This window comes from Crocuta crocuta, unplaced genomic scaffold (genome assembly GCF_008692635.1).
Source record: "Crocuta crocuta isolate KB4526 unplaced genomic scaffold, BGI_CrCroc_1.0 scaffold167, whole genome shotgun sequence".
NCBI classification, from domain to species: domain Eukaryota; kingdom Metazoa; phylum Chordata; class Mammalia; order Carnivora; family Hyaenidae; genus Crocuta; species Crocuta crocuta.
The window spans coordinates 11,630,861-11,639,380 of NW_027532406.1; the positions used below are offsets into that span (position 1 = coordinate 11,630,861).

General features: G+C 32.7%; 1 protein-coding gene across 1 annotated transcript in view; it reads left to right on the plus strand.

Annotated features, from left to right (window-relative positions):
- The first annotated feature begins 208 nt into the window (after positions 1–208).
- Positions 209–8,520, plus strand: part of JMJD1C (jumonji domain containing 1C) — a 184,343-nt gene continuing 176,031 nt past the window's right edge. The window contains exon 1 of the mRNA XM_077778651.1: positions 209–359. The gene's annotated coding sequence lies outside the window, so the exon portion shown is untranslated. The remainder of the gene's footprint in view (positions 360–8,520) is intronic.

Below are 8,520 nucleotides of genomic sequence, written 5' to 3' on the forward strand. Positions count from 1 at the left end.
AATAAACTTCTTAACATACACAATAACTAGAGAGTTCTAATGAGGTTAATGAAAATTTGTTAAATAATGATTTTAAGACAAATGTTGATTTGAATAATGAATTTGTTAATATCTTTTCTAAATCAGCTTCAGAGCTTGTATTTTAAAATATCACTCTGTATTGCTTATGGTGTTTTATATTTTTTTTTCTCTAGGTGTATGTGGAATTTGATGATCTTGAATGGGATAAACGAGAGTGGGTTAAAGTTTATGAAGATTTTTCAACTTTCTTGGTGGAATACCACTTAATCTGGGCCAGAAGGATTGACCCTAGCCAGACTCAGGGATCAAAGAGCAAACAAATTCAGTGGCCTGCATTGGTAAGATCCATTCCTGTTTCATTAAACATTTGCAGTTTGTTTTAAAAGAACAGTAACTGAATATAAGCTCAGATTTATCTTGGTGATTATAGATTGTTCCTGAAGAAGCTCTGAAGTATCTGGCAGAAATATTCAAATTTGGTTTTTATTTTGTTAAAACAATTTTATATGTCTTTTTTGTTAGTACTCTTTTAGCTTATTTAATCTACAGATAGTTTATTCTGTCCAGATAGAAATCTATAAATTGTATTAAAGGTTACTAACAAATGGTTAGTTTGAGTGTGATGGGGAGCAGTTTTGCTGAATGCAACTGTATATGTGGGCAATAAGAGGATACTTTTTATAAATCACTCAGTAGTATGTAATTTTCCTTGATTTGTTAAATTTAGTAAAAATAGTGAATTCGTCGTGGATGATAGCAGATCATTAATGTGAAATTATATGTTCATGTAATAGGTAAAATTACTTCATATCAGGAAGTATTCTATTTAAGAAATAATAGATTTCACAGTATTTTCAACTAGAGTTTGAAGAGTTTTATAAAAGAAACATACTAAGGTTGCCTGGCTGGCTTGTCAGAAGAACATGTGACTCTTGATCTCAGGGTCATGAATTTGAGCCCTATGTTGGGTGTAGAGATTATTAAAAAATAAATAAATAAACTTAAAAAAAATAAGATACTAAATAAGATAATTCTGTTAAGAAAAAGGCCATATCTTGTTTAACCATTTTGCTGTAAACGTTCGAATGAAATAATGGTTTTACATTGATATTGAAGATGTATTTTTTTAATTTTTTTAAATTTTTTACAAATAGTTTATTGTCAAATTAGTTTCCACATAACACCCAGTGCTCATCCCCACAAGTGCCCTCCTCCATGCCCTGAAGATGTATTTTTAAAGCCACTGAAATGTTATTTTTTATTTAGTATTTGGTATAAATACCATCAGGGCAGATACTTATAGATGTTTTTTAACATAAATTAAGTATTTACAAGAATACATTTTCTTGTTAAAAAATTGTAGTGTCTATACATTTTCTCTTTTAGTTAGACCTTTATAAGTCTGAGGAGGTAAGTGGTTAGAAAGAAAATGTAGGGAGGAAAAGAGACAATGAAGTGAGTTGTATAATATTTTTAAGAGAAGATCCTTAACAATTATTGCAAGATGAAAATTGATGCTTTGAATACTCTAGCAAAAGAAAATAATTTTATCTATGATAGATTTTAAGAAATACTTGTTGAATGAATATATTGAATTTTTAACATGATGATTTTAAAGCAATGACTAACATGTTTAATATTTTATAAACTTTTAAGTCAAAAATTGGTTAAGGGATGTCTGGGTGGCTCAGTTGGTTAAGCATCCAACTCTTGAGATCAGCTCAAGTCATGATCTCGCAGTTCCTGAGATCGAGCTCTGTGATAGGCTCTATGCTGACAGCAGGGACCTGTGTGGAATTCTCTCTCTCCATCTCTCTTTGCTCCTTGCTTGCACTCCCTGTCTCTCTAAATAAATAAGTAAACTTGAAACTGGTTAAAACTCGCCATGTGAATTTTGTATGAAAAGCCTCAAAAGCAGGAAGCAGTAAAAATAATATTAAAAAGTATGCTTCAGTATCATAGTTAAAAAATAAACAACTTTAGAAAACCTTTGCCATGTCTTAAAGACAATTATTAAAATCAAGGTGAATTCCTAATGTATATTCATAAATTAGAGATTTTGGAGAAAATTTCTATTAGGAAATATTATTTAATGATATTTTTTGTCAGGGGCACCTGGCTGGCTCAGTCAGTTAAGTGTCTCACTGTTGATTTTGGCTTAGGTCATGATCATGAGGTTCATGAGATCGAGCCCCACATTGAGCTCCCTGCTTGGGATTCTTTGTCTCCCTCTCTCTCTGCCCCTCCCCTGCTCTCGTGCACATGCTCACTCTCTATCTCTCAAAATAAATAAAATGAAAAAATATAATTTTTGTCACTATTTTACATATTTCTTTTGAAAACCATTTATTTTATCTTAATGTTTATTTATTTTTGAGAGTCACACATAAGTGGGGGAAGAGCAGAGAGACATCAGGACAGAGGATCTGAAGCTGGTTCTGTGCTGATAGCAGCCAGCGCAACGCAGAGCTCGGACTCATGAACCGTGAGATTATGACCTGAGCCGAAGGACACATAGCTAAGCCACCCAGGTGCCTCTTTTGAAAACCTTTTAACTTCATATAACTAATTAATCATGAGCTCTCTTTAAAATTCAGCTTATTTTTTCTTATACAAAAAAACCCCTATACATTATTTAAACATTTGGAAAATGCTAAATGATATAAAGTAGAAAATCACAATAATCATTCTATTTTCATCATCAAGTAGTAGTCAACTTACTTCTTTGACATATTTTCTTGTAAAGTATTTCCCTATTCTTTTTCCACCATAGAATTAAAGAAATTTTTTAAATTGTGGTGAAATATGCTTAATGTAAAGTTTTCCACCTTAGTCGTTTTTAAAGTATAAAAGTTCAGTGGCATGAATACATTCACCTTGTTGTATGTACAATCATCCATGTGTAGAACTTATTCCGTCTTACAGAACTGAAACTCTGTACGTTTTAAACAGCAGCTCTCCATTCCTTCTTCTTCCCAGCTCCTGGTACCTATCCTCTTAGTTTCATTCTCTATGATTTTGAGTACTCTAAGTATGTCAGTATAATCGGAATCATACAGTATTGTCTTTTTGTGACTGGCTTATTTCACCTAGCTGATGTTTGCATGGTTCATTTATGTTGTAGCCAGTTTCAGAATTTCCTTCCTTTTTAAGGCTGAATAATATTTCATTGTATGTGTGTACCACATTTTATTTATTCATTTGTCTGTTGAGAGACCCTTATGTTGCTTCCAACTCTCAGCTATTGTGAATAATGGTGCTATGCATATGGGTGTACATATATCTCATTCAACAGTTTGGAATTGATGAAAAAGTGGAATTGCTGCATCATATGGTAATTCTGTTTTTAAATTTTCTGAGGAACTGCCATACTGTTTTCCACAGCATCAACAGTATTTTACATTCTTGGCAATACTTGTTGGTTTTAATTTTTGATAATAGCCATCCTAATGGATGTGAGGTAGTAGTACCTTCTTGTAGTTTTGATTTACATTTGCCTAATGATTAGTGATATTGAGCATTTTTCATGTGCTTATATGCTATTAGTTCATCTTCCTCGGAGAAATATCTATTCAAGTTTTACCCGTTTTTGAATCTGGTTGATTTTTGTTGTTTAGTTTTAGAAATTCTCTATATATTCTGGATATTAATCCCTTATCGGATGGGATCTGCAAACATTTTCTTTTGTGGGTTGGCTTTTTACTCTGTAGACAGTGTCTTTCGATGAACAAAGTTTTTTTAATATTCATAAGGTCCAGTTTGTCTTTTTTTATAGGTCATCTGTGTCTTTGGTGTTATATCCAAGAAATCATTGCCAAATCCAACATCATGAAACTTTTGTTGCATGTTTTCTTCCAGGAGTTCCACTATTTTAGGTTTTACATGTAGTCCTTTGATCCATTTGGAGCTAATTTTTACTTATGGTTTTAGGTGAGTGTTCAGCTTCTTTCATTTGTTTGTTGATATCCAGTTTTCCTAATACTAATTATTGAAAAGACTTCCCTTTTTCCTTTGAATAGTCTTGACACCTTGTGCAAAAATTATTTGATTTTATATGCCAGAATTTACTTCTGGGCTCTATTCTAATTCATCAGTCTATACGTCTATCTTTATGCCAGTACCATACTGTTTTGATTACTGTAGCTTTGTAGTAAGTATTGAAATCAGGAATTGTGAGTATTCCACCTTTGTTTTGTTTTTTTTTTCCAGACTATTTTGACTACTTGGTGTCCCTTGAAATTCCAAGTGAGTTTCAGGATGGATGCTACTTCAGCCAGAAACTTTGGAATTTTGATATAGATTGCACTGAACTTATAGATTAATTTGGGTATTATTGAAATCTAAACAGCAATAAGCCTTTCGATTCATGACCACAAGATGTCTTTCCATTTATTTATGTTTTCTTTAAATTCCTTTAGCAGTGTTTTGTAGTTTTCACTGTACAAGTCTTTCACTTATGTGGTCAATTCCTAAGTAATTTTGTGATTCTATTGTAAGCAGAATTAATTTGATAAATTTTGTTTTCATGTGGTTCCATTATTAGAGTATGGAAACAATTGTTTTTTGTGTCAATTTGAAATTCTTCTGCTTAGTTAACATCATACTCAATAGTGAAAGACTGCAAGCTTTTTCTCTAAGATTGGAAATAAGACGAGGATGACACTTTTCTGTTCAACATAGCATTGAAGTTCTAGCCAGAGCAGGTAGACAAGAAAAAGGAAAAATAAAAGGCATCTAACTTGGAAAGGAAGAAGTAAAGTTACTTGTTTGCAGATGATATGATCTTATATATAGAAAATCCTAAATAATAAAGACAGTTATATGCTTTCCCACATGTTAAAACTAATAAATAAGCAGCAGCAGGTTATAAAATCGCTGCTTTCTAATCATAGTTTTAGCTAAGACTGTGTTAAAATTGTAGATCCTGCTTTTTTTACTTGATATTTCATTCTGTACATTTCTATCACAGGTAAGAGTTGTAACAGTTTTTAATGGCTGCATAGTATTTCATCCTAAAATGATACATTTCCCTCATGTTTGGTATTGTCGTTCCTAATTTTTTTTGTGATTATAAGTAACTGATAAATATTGTGATAAATATGTGAATCTTTGCTTCTCTGATTATTTTAAAAATTTAGATTCATGGCAGCAGAATTACTGGTCAGAGGGTATGAACTTGAAAAAAAAAAATAGAAATCTCCTGAGACTCTCCACAGATTAGTTACAAGTCCTGCTTACTGCCGCTGTCCCCAGTGTAAGAGTGTTTCACCTCCCCCGAGTCATGACCCCCCCACTCACCCCACTGCCCCCAGTGTAGGAGTGTTTCACCTCCCCCAACTCCTGACCCCCCACTCACCCCACTGTCCCCAGTGTAGGAGTGTTTCACTTCCTCCCAGTCATGACCCCCCCACCTCACCCCTGCACCCACAAGCACTGATTACTTGTCTTCAGACCATCTTGTTTTAAAAATGCAAACATTTAAAAAAGGATTTTTACAACCTGAGTCAAGAATTGAATGTTGTAAGTTTAATATCTACTCATTTGATATTTTAAGATACTATTTTATTTTAATTTGCATTTCTTTAATGGGACGAATATTTTTTCTTAATAGCAACTTGTATTTTTGTGATTGTGTTTTCAAGTACTTATTATTAGGATTTTGTGTTTTTCTAATATTTGTTCTAAGCTTTCTTTGTTTTATTAGAGATACTATAACCTTTTTTGTATTTTTTTCATGGTTTGCTCAGCTAATTTTAGCAAGTCGTTTTGATTCGTATGTTTATATTTAAAGAATGTTTATATAATGAGATTATCTTCCTTAATTTAGATAGTCAGGATGTGTTTTCCTTCTTCCTATTTCCTTTCTTTATTTCAGGAGGTTATAAAAATTATTAGACAAGTAATTGAAATGAGAGTGCTTGGTATATTTTAGACAATAATCATTTTAAGTTTCATAGCCTTCTGCAAACACTCATTTATGTTTAGTACATATAACTGCAATTGTTTCTCTACTGTTCATTCAAATGAAGCGTATTTAAGGATATCTATAAGCAGCAATTATGACATTCAGAGTTTTAAAATTCATTTGGCAGAATAAAATGCTGTATCTACAAATTGGAGAAATTTGGAGGATACATATGACATGGCAGTAAAATTAAACAGAGCCAGAATTGTCTTTATTCTCTACAGATTTAATGTTTCTAATTCTGTGTGCATGATACTTGATTTCATGTTCTTTTGTACTAAACATGTGTTTGTATTATCCTCTTTCTAGTTGTTTCACCCCTCGTGTGGTACCTGTTAAATATTATACATTGGTTATATTATCTTTGCTACTTATTCTAAGAAATCCGTAGAAACTGGCAATGTACCTGCTGGTTCTTAAAGTCACGACATGACAAAAAAATACTGTTGTCTTACTAACCTTTTCTAAAGTTTGTTTTAAAATTTAAAAAATTAAAAAACACTAAAAATTTAAAAATTAAAACCAACAAAATATGAGATAGTTTGAAACCAGTTCTCTGGAATTGTCTCTGCATCTTTCTTCCCAGTGTATCAATAGCAAAACATGTATTGGAGCATCCACCACCTATATAATGTGCTAAAGTGGTGGGTTTCTGTTGTTGTTCTTTGTTTGTTTGTTTTTTTGGCTTGGTCCTGTATGATCAGGGTACCACTTGAGGTTATTCTGATGATGAAGGCAGAGATAATCTTACATTTTTATGTAAGTTACTTAATATATTGTTAAATTTCACTTTTTAAGATAAAGTAGAATACTCATGAAATCACATTTATCTGCACCAGGGAAAGAAAGTGTTGGCATTCATAATTGAAATCAACGAATAACCTACCTAACTGGATTAGGGCCCTGGCTCCATCTCCTTTAGGAAAACCTTCTGTGGGGAGTGGGGCTTCGACCCTAACCCAGCTGGGCTGTAACACTGCTGCATTTTCTAAGGGGCAGAGTTTTCTACTACTTTTCTTCTGGCTCAGCCTTCCAGATCACCCCAACCAGAATTAATTTCACCATCCTTTGTTCCTTTAGAACTTTGTTTGTACCTCTGTTTTAACAGCCAGCACTTCTGCTTTGTATTATTCCTATTTGTTTGCATGTCTGTCTTTCCCTACTAGATTGTAAGTTCTTTGAGGACAGGAATCATGTCTTAGTCATTTTTGAATCATTCCTAGACAGGAAGTACAGTGCCTTAACTATCTTAGTAAGTGCTCATTTTAAAGTGATGAATTTATTCTACCCCAGCTAGTGAAAAAGAATTTTACTGGTATCGTAGCAGATTTTCTGGCTATTACTTCATACTAAGATCAAAAAGGACAGGAAAGCATGATCAGCTAGTCGTGGCAAAAATATGCAAGTAACCAATTTTAAAATGGCAAGTAGTCAAAGACAAATAGTAAAACTGTTTGTAATAGATCCCCTCATTCTAATAAAATACAAATGTGAGATTTTAAATTGTCATGGAGGAGAGGAGGTGATGTAAAATTACCCAAAGTAGATTATTTTCAAGATGTAGAGGGAAGGAATTTATGTCTTTATTGCCAATTAAATATGCTCACCTGCTGTAAATTCTCTGAATTTCTGGAGTGAGTTTTAGAAAACTCAGACTTCTTCCCAGTGCATCTTTTCCTTCATTAGATAGGTTATTCTGGTTTGATCAGGAATTGTGATCAGATCGTAAACATGTAAATGTTTATCAGTATATTACCTTTAGATTATTTGTTTGGTAAAGGTACTTGTTACTTGTTTTCTATTCTGAAAGAAAACCTCTCAACGTAGAACAGACGTGATTGCTCTTTGGGACAAAATACCATTATATCTGGCTGTTACATTGCCATACTTGGTTTTTAGATTATGACCTCAACCAAATTTTACTGAAATGTGAAAGTTATGCCACATTCCAACTATGAATTGAACTTTGAAATAAATTCATCTAGAGAATTTTTGTATATTGATAATTGAGTTTCCAGACTTAGATTTATTAGTTTTACAGTTCTTTGTGCTTTGGTAAATAATGAAATGGTAGTAAAGACATTATACCTTCAGAATTATTATTTCTCTGCAAGGTAAAGCACTTTATGAGAATAAATTATATATGTTAAAGTATCAAACTTTTTAAATGATAAAAGCTAATACTGAGAAAGACTGCAGTGAATGAGCACACTTACCTTTTCTTGTGGGTCATAAATGACATTATTTTGGGGGAAAGTATGATATTGTAAGAACCATAAAGAAGCTCATACTCTTGGATTCATTAATTATACTCTTAGGAAATTATTATTACAAAATGATTTTTAAAAAGTAAAAATTGTAAATGTGCTTGGGTGGTTCAGTTAGTTAAATATCCAACTCTGATTTAGGTTCAGGTCATGATCTCCCAGTTCGTGTGATCAAGCCCCATGTCGAGCTTTGCACTGACAGCATGGAGCCTGCTTGGGATTCTCTCTCTCTCTCTCTCTCTCTCTCTCTCTCTCTCTCTCTCTCTC